This window comes from Cryptomeria japonica, chromosome 4 (assembly GCF_030272615.1).
Source record: "Cryptomeria japonica chromosome 4, Sugi_1.0, whole genome shotgun sequence".
Taxonomy (NCBI): Eukaryota; Viridiplantae; Streptophyta; class Pinopsida; order Cupressales; family Cupressaceae; genus Cryptomeria; species Cryptomeria japonica.
Window position 1 is genome coordinate 652,425,259 of NC_081408.1, and position 16,562 is coordinate 652,441,820.

Here is a 16,562-nt window from a genome sequence, read left to right on the forward strand (position 1 = left end):
GATGTGTGAAATGGTCACAACACGCCCAAGCATAAGGTGCGATAGTGAAGGGGAGTCGAAGGCAATGAGGTGGAAGGGTGCGGTGAAGAAGAGGGAATGGTAAGGAGAAGTTGCAAGGTAAGGTGAAAGGGATGTGAGGTAGGATAAGTGCTGCATTGGGATGTGGTAAATGAAGGATAGGATCAGGGTTATGAAGGGTAGAAAGGAAGGTGGGTTAGGATAGGATCAGGGTAGTGGAAGGGTATGCTAAGGGAAGTAAGGGGTAAGGGATGTGAGATGTGGGTTAGAGGATGAAGGAAAGGGAATTGGGAAGTGGAAGAATGAAAATGGTAGGAAATGGAAGGATGAAAAATGAGGAAAGATGGAGGGATAAGGGATGGAAGATAGAGGATGGTTGGAAGGAAATAAAAATGGAAGGAAGAGATAGAAGATGTAGGTGAGGTGGTTTGGACAGGGGAGATGGAGAAAGGTAGTGAAAGGAGATGGGAGTGGACGGTAGGAAGTAGAAGGTGAAGAATGTGGTGAAGGGTGAAAGGAAAGATGGAAAGGTGAAAGGGAGATGGCAATGGTAGGGAATGGAAATGAGGGGAAGTGAGGGCAAAGAAAGCATGGAAAGGTGGGAATGATCGAATTTTGAGCACCTACTGACAGTGCTAGGAGAGGCAGGTCGAAGGCTTAGGAGGGAAAAGAAAGTGTTAGTGGAAAGAAGTGGAAGGAAATGGAAGTAGAAAGAAGTGCTTTTGCGTGGGTACCAGAAGTCTTGTCAATGCCATGGTTGAGCAGAGGAAGTGTGGTCAATGCCTTAAGTCGTTGATCTAAGCAATCAAAGGAAATCTTAAGTCGCACATTTGGGGGGTCAAAGGAAGTCCTCCAAAATGGCAACCTTGGCTGTCTTAATCGATCTGCTTCCAACTTCAACTCCTTTTCCTAAGAGTATTGACCTCTAACACCAACTTGCCTCAGCCAAATTTGCACTTCAACTCCGATTTTGCAAGAAAAAGATGTAAATCATTCATTTCATAAGCCTTGAAAACTAACTGACCTCACTTCATCCAAAGAGAGAGATGATTACTTCTTGGCCAACTAGACCTCTTCAAAGTGAAAGGCTAATAGCTAAAAGACTCCACAACTAACTTAGAAGGTAGAAAAATTGGAGGTCCCCATTATCAATGGGGCGAGGCGATGTGTGAAAACGTCACAACACATGGGACCTTGGTACGATTGTCAACATTGTTTGTAGACCTTGTCCCCTCCAACCTATGGTCACAAAAAAGGCCCCTCCATTGAGTATTAATTGTTCAATGCTTTTACTTTGCACTCTACTACCAATCATTTACTTGCATAAAAGCTCACTGCTGCATTTTCCATAAACCTGCCACAATTTTTCAGTCAAAATCACCAAAAATTTGTTCATTTTACCCAAAAAATCGACAAAAATTGCCTAGTATTTGTGTAAAACTTGGATTTTGCCCAACAATAAAAAATTTAAACCGATCGTATGCATTTTTGAGGCACAATTGAGGAAGTTTGATGCAACTTAGGGCTCCAGTACACTTGATATTTGAGGTTTTTAATGCCTCTTACTTTCCACCAAAGCTAAAACTCGAAATGCCATTAGCTGTAATGTCCCCTTTTGGCTTAAGATATAATTAAATAATTAAAAGCATGTTTTAAGCCATTGGTGTAATTATTTAGTATTATTCTTTTTTTAAAAGTTCATCATAAGGATAATATTATATAATTACTTAAGTGACTTAATAAATTGGGAAATCAAATTAAGTCACATTTGATTCAAAAGTGAAATAAAAGAAGAGAAAATGAAAAGGCAAGAGGAAATGGAAGGCCAAAGGACATTCAAAAAGTTATAAAAGAGCATTGAAAAGATTGTTTGAGCATATTGGGTTTATTCATTTCTTGGTTGTAACCCTATGAGGTTCGAGAGATTTGGACTTGGTCCATATCAGCCTTCCTGAGGATGAAATCCCTCTTGAAGAAGACTAGCTACGGTGGAGAAAGATTTACTCTGGCTGGTGTTTGCTGAAGATATCAAATAAATCTGATGTTGGTATGTGGATTTCCAATCCTTCTGCAAATCCTGTATCTGTGATTGGGAAATTTTCAGTACATCCAATCTTTCTGTAAATTTTGTGGCTACGATTGGAAAAATAATTCTGTTGATTTTTGTTGGAGGTTGTGATGAATTATCTATTTTTTATTCATATATAATTTCAGACCGCTATTTTAGTCTATTATTATATGATTTACAATATAATCTCTATGCAAAGATATTGGATGAATAGAAAATCAATTTTCATGCAAACTATTTGTTAAAATTACTGTGGAACATTTGGTAAAATCTGGAGCAATATCCATAGGGGATATTTTAGTGGTATCAGAGATGGTTGTTTTGCCAGCTTGTGAGGTTTCATGAGTGATAGATGAGTGCAACCTTGGGTGCCTGGTTGAGGCAAGGACGAAAACCCTCGTTCGTGGTAGACTTTGATCTAAGAAGTTTTACCAGGTTTGATTGGATTTTAAGTTTAAATTTGAAAATTGAGAGTCTTCAATGGAAGACAAATTTCAAAATTTTGGAAATTTGTGATTGACAAAGAGGAGGTTATTTGATTGTGCTCATTTATTTGGGTGATTAAATGAATGTTATTTTAACTGATTTCTCTATTTGCTGGAATGAATTTATGTGGGGCCTTAAAACTTGAGAAATCTAAATCTATGAAATGGGCAGCTAATACTATTTGAATCGTATTTTTTCAATATGGTGATGGAAGACAAACAGGTGAGACAAGGCGTAATAATAAAGTAAGCTGGAGTTGTGATTTTATTTTCTGAATATTATCAGCCTCTATTATTTCACAACTCTTTTTGGGGCGTGAAGCTTTGGATTAAATCTCATTATTAACGGAATTGCATCATACAAGAAGATTCGAGGGTGAAATTAAAATGAAGAAAATCTTTCATTAACTCTGCCACCAACTATCAAATATAGTCAATTCGGTCAATGCTAAAAGACGAGGAACCAAATATATCATGCATTTCATGGTATTTCTAATGGTCACAACATGACAAAAAAGAGGATCGCAGGTTAGGTGACATGGCACTAAAAAGGGTGGTCTTAATTTTTCATTACGGCTTAATCCATACACTAAAGACAAAGTAGAAAATCGTGGCTGGAGACAGATTTCAGAAGATTTGGGGAATAATTTAAATTTGTTTTCTCTTTAGTGTTGGAAGTTGAATTTCTTTTTAAGAAAAAATTGGGCTAAGTCTTAGAAGTGGCACAAAAAGACAAAGCTCAGAAAAGACAAACCAAACATTGGTTTCCTCCTTTGGACTGTCATATCTGCACATCGAAAGAGTCAAGGGCACAAAGGACAAAGGATAATAAGACAAAAATAAATATTGTTTTCTGTGAAAACGTGGCCCAAGTAAGACAGATAATCTTTAGATGTGGCTTATATTAAGCCTGTTGTAATTAACTTGGAGCATAGAATCAATGTTTTGAGGAAATCGAATAATACCATTCCAGGCGCTGGAACTTGTAGGAGTAGAAATCTGAGAATATACAGTTGAAAACATAACTTTCTGAGCAGATTATAAGTAACCCTCCATAGGAGCCGTCAGTTCATTGTCTCTTTTCTGTAGTTGCTAACTATATTTGCAGAAGTTAAAATTTATTGACTAAGGGTTTCGAGTGCAAGGAAAGAGGCTGACTGCAGAATAGAGAGCTTGAACGTGTGAGCTGGAAGCTTCCAGATCAGCATTAACTCTGACCATTGGTTGCTGTTCATAACTGAAGCTTATTATCAGCATATAGAATTGCTCTATCACCTCAATGTGGTCAGATTACAGTGATATTATATCCAGATCAGAATATAGTATTTGCTTGAAAATCTGTTCAGAGTAGCAGAAAATTGAATAGAAAGTCTGAATTATATCAGTATAATTCGATAGCCCTTGGAGGACACTGTATTTGTGGGAAGAGCTGCAATTCATAGTTAGGGCTTCCATGTAATTCTCAGTATTGATCAAATGTGTTAAGGTTAGGTATTAATTCTCTATTTGTACCAATTTTGCCAATTAATGAAATACATTCATTTGCAGTCATTTTGTATGTTTAAAGCCATAATTTTGTCATGGTTAATTGCATGCATTTCTAACCAAGAAGCTCTATTGATAACACTTCTATGCAATCAAGAAATATATTCATTATGAATGTTAGCTTAAAGCTATCCAAACAGCCATACATCTAAAGGGACAAACAAAATCAGTTAACTAGGCAATCCTGCAAACTGTCTGATATAATATCAGTAGTAAGAAGTGGATTAGAAAATTGCAATTTTTTTGGTGCAAACTGGGTAGTCCACTACAGTGGTATCAAAGTTTTCTAGATTAAAGTATGGCTTCAATGTTAGCAAAGGCTTTAAGTGATGCTGGTATCAAACTCAGTACACAAACAAAATCAGGAGATGTTTTCATTACTCTGAATCAATTGTAAGGATATTTAGGCTTAGTGGGACAATCACTTTCATATTAGTTGGAAAAAGCTCTGGTTCCAACAGTGACTTTTCTAAGTCAGCCTAAATGGTTGAGCCATTCAGATGATGATATAAGAATTATGGTTGCAACTCGTTCGAGTGAAATCATGAGGATTATGGCACCTCAAATTCCGTATGATGATGAGACAATGAAGGAGATATTGCACTTGATTGTAGATAGTTTTCAAGATCTTGATGATTTTGGAAATGTTCACTATTCAAAAAGAATTGCTATACTAAAAATATTTGTAGGAATTAGAATTAGCAATCTTTTAATAAATTTGGAAATGCATGATTTGATTTATGATATGTTTCATCATTTCTTGGTCACAGCCAATGGAAGACATGACAAAGAAATTATTGCAGCTATGAAGACCATTATGGTTTTGTGTATAAATGAGAGTGATGTTATATCTCAGCCCCTATTATCCATGCTAATGGTTGTTCAAAAAAATGAGTGGGTTGTCTCTTCGATTGCAAGTGAATTAGTCAAAGTTATGTTCAATTCTTGTGAGGGAAAATTGAAACCTATTTTGGAGGAGCAAAAATAGAAGATGAGAGATTCAATTCAAAGAACAAAGAGAATACCTTGCCTAAAGATGGAATGTGTCAATTCTCCAAGATGTTTCTTTTGATGTTCATGTATCAATACAAGCTGAAAATGAAAGCAATGAAGTGGTCAAACCAATAGCCTTGATTGCCCAAGAAGTTGATACAAATTCAAAAATAGTGAATGCACTACTAGGGATAGAAATGAAGATGTTGGTGAATCATCCTTTCATTTCAATGACACAAGAGGTTTCTGGTTTGATTTCCAAAACAAGCCTTTAGCTAGGCAAAATGAAATTTCTTTTAATACTGTTTTATATCTCCCCTCATGATTCATGTAGTAGGACTAATATTGGAAGTGTTGATTCTGTTGAGTGCAAATCAGATTTTCCCTTGCTTGCATCTGATTTAGAGCAAAGTCCTAGTGTCTCTAATGTTTCAGATTTTTAGCTTCTTGTTGCAAAGATAAAGGATGAGGTACATCTGATTGGGGATAGCTCTACGGTTGAGAAGAATTATGATTTCATCATGCAACATGATAGCAATTCATTATTCGTGGGTGATCAAGATTGGGAAAGACATCTTTTGGTATCAGCTGAAAAAGAAGTTCAGATTTTATCTACAGTGGACAGCACACACAAGTATGTGGAAAATTTAATTCATAACATGCCAAGAGATCAAAATAATGTTAACATCTCCCTTGCAGATTTACGATCAATTAATTATAATATGGAAGAAATCAACGCGACTTTCTTGCATGTAATTCATGATACAGATATGGCCACTAAGGTTGCAAAAAAGGCCACAAATTTATACAAGGAAACTCAACAGAAGTTGAAGATTGCTCAAAGGACCCTACAAGAAACAAAAAATCAGTTTATTGCTACTAAACAATTTTGGGAACAAAAGAATAAGGGAGTGGCCGAGGAGATCCAAGAGACGATTGAAGAGCTTGACAACATACGTGAAACTTTTTGTTCAAACCAGCATTGCCCAAAGTCAGAAATTAGAAATTTGGATCAGCAAGAACAATGGTTTGAAATTATTGATAATCCTTTGTTTGAATGTGATGATGATGTGATTCATGACAATCCACTTTTTGAGTTGGATGATGGAGTTCCTTCCAATTCTAGTGGATGAAGGCAAAGACGAGCACGACAGTATAGTGTTGAGACAAGATGGGAGATATGAGCTTTATAGTGGTAATGTTGTTGTTCCCATAGTTCTTCGCAGAATTATAATCCATGATTTGCAAATGAGTAGATTTCCCTTTGATTAGCAATCAAGTTTGGTTTGGTTTGATTGTGGACAAATTAATGGTGAGTTCTCATAGGTTTTAATGCAGATGGTGGTGAAAATTACACCAAATACCATTCCTACATTGGTTGATTTCAATTTTGATGATGACATACACTTCTTTGAGATGTTGATGCACTATTTGTTTCCTAATATTGAATTTAGTTTCTTCCAATTTTTCAGTTTGAGTTATTATGATGAGCACTTCTTGGAATCTTGGGACTTGAGGATACAGATTGACGACACAAGTCAGTTTGTTATAATCAGGGTGGCGCAGCGTCAGCATGGTGACTCTTTCCTAAGACTTACTTGGAATCTTGGGATCACATGGGAATCATTAGTTGTTGAAGATGAGTTTGTGGATTTACTACAGATAATCATCAGAATTTTTGTGGGGACAAATAAGGAGGTGACAGTAGTATGTAGTGTTCCTAACAGAAGATCATGGCAGCCTGCAAGATTAGTATGGGATCCTAGTGCTAATAGCTTGAGGACAAGCAATTTTGGGCGAGAGGACTTGTAATGTCCCCTTTTGGCTTAAGATATAATTAAATAATTAAAAACATGTTTTAAGCCATTAGTATAATTATGTAATACTATTCCTTTTTAAAAAGTACATTATATGGATAATATTATATAATTACTTCAGTGACTTAATAAAGTGGGAAATCAAATTAAGTTACTTTTAATTCAAAAAGTGAAATAAAAGAAAAGAAAATGAAAAAGCAAGAGGAAATGGAAGGCCAAGGGACATTCAAAAAGTTATAAAAGAGCATTGAGAGGATTGCTTGAGCATGTTGGGTTTATTCATTTCTTGGTTGTAACCCTGTGAGGTTCTGGAGATTTGGACTTGGTCCATATCAGCGTTCCTAAGGACAAAATCCCTCTTGAAGAAGATTAGCTTCAAGGGTTAAAGATCTACTCTAGTTGGTGTTTGTTGAAGATATCAAGTAAATCTAATGTTGGTATGTGGATTTTCAATCCTTTTGTACATCCTGTATTTGTGATTGGGAAATTTTCAATACATCCAATCTTTCTGTAAATTTTGTGGCTACAATTGGAAAATTATTTTGTTGATTTTTGTTGGAGGTTGTAATTGTTTACCGCTACAATTGGTAAATTAAATACAGAAAATAATAATGTACATGACAAGGCATAACAAACATAGGAGTAAAATATTTCTTTATTCGCACATACAATTATTACAGAGAAGAAGACCAGAGATGGTCGGCCAAGTATTACAATAGATCCGACTATTTCGTACTTACCTTCCTTGGCAGTACACAATATATTTAAAGAACTTGACGGTTGCCAAAAAGTACACAACCGTCAACCAACCGACACCTAACTACCTGAGAGTGACAACTCACTTAATAAAAATAATGAATACTTCGGTAGATAACAAATATTATCAAACATAACAATATGCGTTTTATGCCAACTACATTATCCCCCCCAAAAGAAAAAGTCGTCTTCCAAACGACAAGTAAACATCAAGTAATATTTGGAAAGACTAATGACAAGAGTGTAGGCCAATACTTGTACTGGGCAACCCCAACATGTAGTGTACCTGCCAAATCAAAAGGGGGTTTGGGGGCAACGCCCCCAACGGGGTCAAGGGGCAGTGCCCCTTGCAAAGGTCTAGGAGCAATGCCCCTTGCAGGGTCGAGGGGCAGCCATAATTTTTGTGATTTTTTGAGACGCCAAAAACATTGTTGATGAAGTCAAACAATAATCTCCAGTGAGAGTCTATCCCGCATGGCATAGGTGGCACCTCCATGTACAGCTCCCAACTTCTTCTTGGTGATTATTTTTTGCAATTTCTGCTTCAAATTTGTACGACGTACGGTCTGAACTACGTACAAACCACCTCTCCTCTTCGTACATAAATTCTTCTTCAACTTGTGCATACAAAATCCTCCCCGTCCACTCTTGTCCGTACAGAACTTCTCCTTGGCCACCAAGAATTTCTCATGCTTGGTCATATGGATTTCCCTCCACGTTATTTGCCTTGGACAAATTTTTGATGTTTGTCATTCCTGTGTAGCTTTTGTATGGACTTTTGTGGCTTTCGTACGGATTATCCCTTCAACAAGTTGTCGATTTCGTACGAAATCATACAGTAATTCCACTCTCCGGACAATGTCTTCCTCTTCCTCCTGTACGGACTTGTACGATGATCTATTACCTTCCACTCGTACGAATTGGTACGGTAATTTACTATTGTTGTCAATGTCCTCCCTTTCCCGTACGGAATTGTACGGATGTCTTCATTCTTGACCAAAATGCGTCCGTACAGATGTGTACGACTTCTCCTTGTTTTCCCCATGACTGACTTGGTCTCGTATGGGTTTGTACAATATCTTGATGTCGTCTTCCATCGAATTTTGTACGGGTCCGTACAGATTTGTCGTGGCTATTTTCCCTACGGGCGCATACGGTGCTTCCTGTCTGTGTGATGTGCTTGGAATGGCATACGGACAACTCTCTCCTTCAATTGCACAATCTGTTCTTGTAACGTATGACGTACAGACTTCTATAGTCCTTCCTCCTGTGAGACACTCTTTCCCTTCACCATATGGTGTACGGCCTCCGCTTGTGCAACGTTCTGCTTTGTACCTATGCAATGTACAAACTAGGTTTTGCGCATATCTCTGTGGGTTGTATGGTCTCCTTGCTGTGCGATCCATTACTCTGTAAGGTGTTCGGCCGGTGTCGTATGACTGAGATGGAATTCATTGTGAGTTGTATGGTTCCTTCTGTTTGATTTTTCCTCTCAATTCTATATTTTTTGACAATACGTTGGCATACATCTGACTCCATACGGGTATGATTTCCTTTCGTGTGGGCTCCCTTATTCATACGGAATCTGTTCTTCTTTTGTGCTTTTTTATTCCATGCTCCACCTCGGTATTACCAAATGTATCATTGATAACTTTACATGATTCCATGGGTTTCTCTTCACAGAGAGTTGTAGCTTCAAGGAAATTACATGTTGGCGAAAATACCTCATAGTCCTCGATTTTCCAGTGGAATAGTCCATTCAAGGAACTCGTCTCATCTTCAGGGTAATCTTCCAGTTCGGGCACCCCTTCATCGTTGGGTTCCATGTCTTTCCTCCCATCCTCCATACCAAACTCTCCACTCTCAGACTCTACATTGGAGGATGCCAGTTCTTCTTCCAGTTATGATTTGCCTTCGCCATGATCAGCCAACCTCTTCTGAGGAGGGCATCAAAGGCCTTTTTCTCCAGTGGAATGACGATGAAGTCGAGGAAGAAATGTTGGATGTCGATAACAACCTTTTGTGCCATAAGTGTTCCCAAGGGTTTGATACCATGTTGGTCGGCACCTACAAGTTGGAATGTTGGTGGCCAAAGAGTTGGTTTGCCTAGACCCCTCCATGTTTCTTCCGACAATACATTTACTCCAGAGCCGCAATCCACGATGGTATTGGTCAACTTCTGTCCCATGATCTCCATTTCTACTATAGTTGGCTCCCGGCCAATACTCACAGTGAGCAGCATGGGGTCTGCAGCCAACATACTAGGTGGTTCTGTTGTCGACATGGGGTCCATGGCGGACGTGCTAAGTGATTTTGTTGCCAACTGGCTACATTCTTGGCCGACGATATTACTACCGACTGTTGTCCTCATTTTTGTTTTCAAAAATGATGGATCATTACATTAAAATTTTGTCAAAAAATGAAAATTTTACTCTATGGCACGCTTCCTGATGCAAAATTTTGTCTTACCCTTGGACTGGACTAATCCTCAATCCATCCTCAGACCATGTTTCAAATTTCATCACATTCTGAGTTCGTTTGCTATGTTTTTCCTTCAATTTCGGGTTTTTTCTCCCTGACTATAGGTGGGAAATTTCCTTAAGTTGCAAGTTTTATTTTTTCCTTTCTTTTAGTGTTTGTAGGCAAATTTTAAGTTAATTACAAGTGCACTTTATGAAAAATAAAACTTGTAACTTACTTTTTATTTCCCCCTTGTTGCTTTTTGGCTTTTTAAGTCATTGTAGGAACTTTTTGGACATTTTACAAGTGAACTTTAAATTATAAAGTTTAAATAAAACTTGTAATTCCTTTAAAAAGTTCCACTTACATGATTTTAAGTTATTGTAGGGGTTTTTCTCCTCCATTACAAGTTTTATAAAGTCACTTTAAGTTGTAATACGGATTTTATTTCTCTATTACAAGTTTTATTTTTAAGTTATTTTTGTGACTTGTAAAAGGAATTTTATTTTCCCCTTACTAGTCTTTTGTTGAGTTGTTTAAAACTTGTAAAGGGAGTTTTATTTCCCTTTTACATGCATTTTAAACTTGTTGTTTGCTCTCACAAACCCGTTTTTGCCCTATACATGAAAAGTAAACATTTTTAAACTTGCAAATGGGTTTTAGAAACCCGATTTCTTTTGTTCTTTGCAATTTTAAACTTGTTATTCTTCCTCAAGAACCCGACCAGCTATTGAGGTGGATTTTGTTGAAGATTTCCAATGATTTTTGTGGAGAGATTCAAAGATGAAGAAGGCATTTAGGTTTCATACCGATTTTCATGCATCTTCAAACTCCTTTCATGCCATTTGGAAGATGTTGTTGCTGGTTTTATGGCATTTTGACAGCAAACACGTGTTTTTGAAATACGACGATTTACCTCATTCAAGAGCCACGAATCTTGTCTCTCCTAAATCATTTTGACTTGTCTTGCCTAGGCGTGGAGGTTGGATGTTTTACTAGACCAGTTCTTCATGCTTTTGATAGGTGTTTTGCTCAATATGGCGTTTTTTCAAAAACGTGGCTAGGGTTTGGAGTTTAGGTTTTTTGTCTATTTAAGAGATTTCTTCTCTTCTTTCAAGGATTGCTTCTTGTTCTTGGGAGGTCATTTTGTTGATCAAGGTATGCTTTCTTCCCTTGTTCTTGCTTTCTTTTCTTGTTTTTGTTTGTTTTGGTTTCCTTGGTCAATTTGGATATATGTTAGTTTTGTTTTGCTCTTGCCTAAAATCAGTTTTATGATAGATTTTCCCCTTTGTTCCAAGTTTGCAAAGCAAAGCAATTTGTAAATTGCAATGTCTTTCCCCATTTTTCCTCTTTACTTGCATTTGGGATTTAAAAACCCGATTGCAAGTAAGATGAAAATAATTGATCTACCCCTTTGGTTGAAAAACCTTAACCATCTTTTAGTGAAATTCCAAGTTTCTAAGTTGAAAAATATTCATTCTTTCAAAATTGGGTTTTTAAAATCTGATTATAAGTTGAAAGTTCTTCCCATTTTCATAAAGATGATCTTCCCAAAATCTTTCCATTTTCATCCATACTCATTACCATCATCCATGCATACCGTTCCTGCCATTTCTTACATGTCAAAATCTCATTTTTCACCCACTTCTTCATTTTCCTTTCTACAAGTATACTTACATTTGGGTTTCAAAAGTCCGATTGCACATTTGTGCTTCCCCACTTGTATACTTGTAAAACATTCCCTAAGATCCGAAATTGGTCAAAAGCCAAGTTTCAAGCATACCCATTTATTTCCCATCTTCCTGTCACAAAGTTGTGAAGTGCAAGGGTTAGAGTTTTTCCCATTTGAAGAAGAGAAGATGATAGTTGCAGCTGATCTTGATGTTGCTTTGACACTCTTAAGTCTTCATCGCAGTGTACCAAGTTGTTCTTCAATGTTAAATTTACCATCATCTTCCATTCCAAAGAAGATGAAATACAAATTTGATAAGTACCAAAATGAGGTTTCTCCTTCACAAGTTTCCTCTCCTATGGATCATATCAAGGATATGGAAATAGGGCATGTTGACATGTCAGATTTCATCAAAAGGGTGGAGGATCCACAAGATAGTAATATGCAGCGATGTTATTGTGAAAACCATTATCATGGCAAAGAATACCCATGAACCGAATCCTAGTGAGCTGCAAATGATCATCTAGAAGTTCAAAGGATTTATGTCTTCACATGCTGCAACCTAAGTGCTTTTCAACACTTAATTGCATTTTTCAGAATTGTAATCTCTTAGTTGTAGTTTCTCTTTTGACATGTTTACTTGTAAAAACATTTTGTAAATTGCAAGTTAAGTCATTACTTGCACTTTTGTAATTACAAGTAGACGAGTTACAAGTCAATTTAGAATAGGACTTGTGACTTTAAATAAGTCATAGTTAGTTATTGAATAAGTCTTGGTGGTTGAGAGAATTTTTCAAGTTAGTTAGGATCCTCCCACCTTTTTCTCAAGACTCCTCCCCTATAAATATTTGAGGGGGTCTATTGTAATTTTTATCTTTTAGAAAGCAAGCAGAAATTTTGCCAGATTTGCAGCAAAGAAGTTTTTGAGCTTTTATGTGTAAATTGAACAATTGAAAGGAATAGAAGAAGATTACTCAAGTGTTGAGTCTTTGTGCTACTTTCTTGAGTTTGTGTTCTATATTATCTTTCTTGCAAGTGTTTCTTAGAGAGCTTAATCGAATTTGATTTGCAGTCTTTGTGTTGCAAGGATTGGAGGTTAATATCAATTAGAGTAAACATTATTTTAGGAAGAGTTGTAAGACTTTGTGCTTACACTTGTTCTTGAAAGAAATTAGAAATGAATTTTGTGATAAGAAATAGTTGTGAGTCTTTGAGCTTATACTAGTTCTTACTGTTTTGTGTAAAAGAGAATAAGATATTTCAGACTTTGTGCTGCTATAATTTGTTCTTGATATTATTAGCATAGAAAAGGGTAGATAGGACTTCATATATTCAAGTCTCTGAGCTTGATATTGTTGTCCCCTCCCGGAGGAAGTGACGGAAGTCTTTGAGCTTTTAGGAAACTTCATTTCCTTTCTCTCATCTTATTTCAAAAAGTTGTTATTGTTGTTCTAAGTTAACTTGCTATAACTTCTCTGTGAAGAGAAAAGGATATTGGCTTTCTTGAAGAAAGAAGAAAGACTGTTGTCTCATCTTGTTTAGTTTTAGATTAGATATAGATAGGGGGGGCCTTCCCTTAATGACGAGAGTTTTACTCACACATTTTGGTTGAAACCACAATTTTGTATATTTTCCCAAGTGTAACAAATTTTCAACCAACACCGACTACATTTGTGAGGGCCATCTTCAATTGTGGCATCGTCTACAGAAGGTCAAATACCAATACTAGTACAGTAGCTTGCAACATTTGATTTATGATAGTTTTCTCGGACTCCGACCGTGGTGGAGTACTGGCGACATCATGTGAGGCCCTTCACTCCTCCGCCATTGCCTGTTCAACATCCACCTTTGCCTATTGTTTGCCCTCTCGGGTGAATAACTTAAAGTACATAGATAAAGCACGTAATGCCGAATGATAACACCATAGATATCAGACAAGTATAAGAGATGTTATTCCATTCATAATTGTCGTTTTCCCTCACAAGTTACATTCGGAAGTATATAAAGATATCGAGGGGGTGCGAGCGCCAACCGTCGCACCGCAACTACCACCCCTGGGTTGCCAACTAACCAACACAATTACAACTTAATTAACTAGTTTTATTTCCGTGTACAATATTGCCGCCAACATCATCCCCCCCAAAAGAAAAGAAGTCGTCTCCGGATGACTTAATACAAAATAGAGATGACATTAAACAGAACTGTTGACACCAGTCGAGCTTGGAACTTATACACCTGATGCGTCCTCACCTAAAAACCCTTTTTTGCTACCATCCGATGCTCAAGTGCGGATTTCATCATTAGTGCTTCCTTTGACATCACAATCCTCTTGTGCCTAAACCAAACTTGTCTGCAAAACATGCTTTTCAGTCTCAACCTCCACCAACTGCTACTCAAATGATACTGTCTTCCTAGCCAATTTGTCCTCGATAGCCACCAGCGTTGCTTTCTCGGCATCCAACTCCTTGGTACGCTGAGCTAAGTCTCACGCTAGTACTGCCTCCAACCTGGTGGTCAGCTCCTCCTGAGCCCTCTCTGCATCCACCAAGGCAACCTCACGTCTAGCCGAGACCTACTCTAAGTTTCTCAAAGCGTACCATTCCTGCCTGGAGGTGGCCACAACCCGCTGGCACAAAGGCTAAGAGACACCTCAAATCCTCCATCACACTCCCCAAAGGCTAATAACTGAACTGAATAACTTCTTGGTGTCATACAACTATGCAGACCTACAATGCCTTCCCTCAAACTCTGTTTGTTCCCAACCTCCAAATCCGTCTCCCTCTACGGCTTATGGCTTCCCCGCCAATGCTTAGCTACAGGCTTCTTTCTCACAGTACGAACAACCACAACACTTACCATGACATCTCTAATGCCCTTTGCCCAACTCCAACAAGTGTACTGTAGCTCAAAAATAAACTAGGGGTCTGGGGGCAATGCCCCCAGCGGGGTAGAGGGGCAGCGCCCCCGCGGGGTCAGGGGCAGCGCCCCAGTGGGGTCGAGGGGCAGCCAACACCAATTTACAACCCTCAGAACCACACGAAAGTCCATGGCGCACATCTTTCAGTGATATTTTAAGATGCAAAAACCCTTATTCTCCACTCTAAATTTGCAGTGTCCTGGCTCTAGACTCCATTGAATGATTTTAAATCTGGTTGTCGTTTTTTTTTTTCCTGTAATGTTCCCAATGGCACCCCGACCATACAACCTCCCCATACGGTCAACAACAGCACTAGCACCTCCAATCATACGACCACCTTCCCGCGCGGTCAACACCCCTCCATCGTACAGCTGTGTTTGTTTGTGTGGGGGCTGCGTTTATGTCTCCGCGCTCCGCACCTTTATTCCTTGCGGTAGCGGTGGTTTCCACCACACGGTGGTGCTACCTGTTGTGACCATTTCACACATCACCCCATTGCAAATGGGGACCCCTGCTTTTTTGCTTTTTTAGGGTTTGTTTTCTAGGTCTTTTAGGGTTTTGTCGGTTAGCCTTTGCATTTTGAGTGTCGCCAAGGGGATCACTTGGATAGCAGGTTCTGCTTGAGTGAGGTCAAGTTGATAAGTGATGAAGTTTGAAAGTCCTGATCCTGAAATTTGGTTAAGTCTGAAAAACTGAAAATCCTCCAAAAACTAGATTTTGCAATATGGCTCCTAGAGGTCTGAAACCACTCTCAAACATCTTGAAAGTATATATGGAATATAACTTAAAGTATCCTTCTTCTTTCTTATACTTAAATGTTATATTCCATAAAATTATCCTGACAGAGAGTTCAAAAGGTCAAATTTTGCTCCTGACCCTCAGAGAAGGCCCACAGCGAAAAATCGCTCCTGACCCTCAAAGAGGGCCCAGTGCGAGATTTTGATTTCCTTCATTTTGCAATGAAAAGAGACCAAGTTTTGATCATAAATGGTAAATGAATGACTTTCTCCACCCACCTGAAGAAGTTTTGGCTAGAAATGATGAAGGACCTTGTTGAAAATAGAAAAATCGTTCCCAACCCTCGGAGAGGGCCCACAGCGAGAAATCTTATAAGGGTCATTGCTAGCCTTATTTGGTCGACTTAAGATGTCAAAGGCATGGTGAAGGATAGAATGAGCATAATGAAGTATCCAGACTTGATTGAAGATGATAAATTGAAGGAGTTTTGCCCAGGAAAGGAAAAATTGCTCTGGACCCTCACTGAAGGCCCACAGCGATTTTCTTTGTGTGCACATTTTTGGACCTTTCTTGGACATGAATTTTTATTCATAGCAAAGAACAAGATGACATCTCCCTTGGCAAAGTGATTTTTAGATGAAAAGTGAAACATTTTGGTCCAGGGAGCAAAAATTGCTCCTGACCCTCAGAGAGGGTCTAGGGCGAAATCCTCATGAAATCTCATTAAGCCTTGTTTTAAAAATTAATATTCTCCAAATTGCATTGGATCGCCAGAATTGCTAATTTTAAGGCATGTGGAAAATTAAGATCAAATTCGCATTAAATTAAAGGCATTTTAATTTAATAAATTTTTAGGCCTTGAAATAATCAAAAATCCACTTTGGAGGCATTAAAATTAATTTTCAAATTTTAAATGAAGGTGAGCGCTCAAATACATTTATTTGCTTTTACAAGCAAGTCGGCCTTCTTTTGAGGGGGATTTTATTTCATTTTCATTTCCCTTTTGGCAATTCGGCCTTGGAGGGAATCAAGGTGAGCGCTCTATATATGGGTGATGCTTTGTTCAAGTTTAATCATTCATTCATCCTTTCCT

At 37.9% G+C, this 16,562-nt stretch overlaps 1 protein-coding gene across 2 annotated transcripts in view; it reads left to right on the forward strand.

The window, feature by feature from the left end:
- LOC131047666 (probable CoA ligase CCL6) overlaps positions 1 to 16,562 on the forward strand; it is a 162,599-nt gene that overhangs the window by 114,418 nt on the left and 31,619 nt on the right. The gene's annotated exons all lie outside the window — the stretch shown is intronic.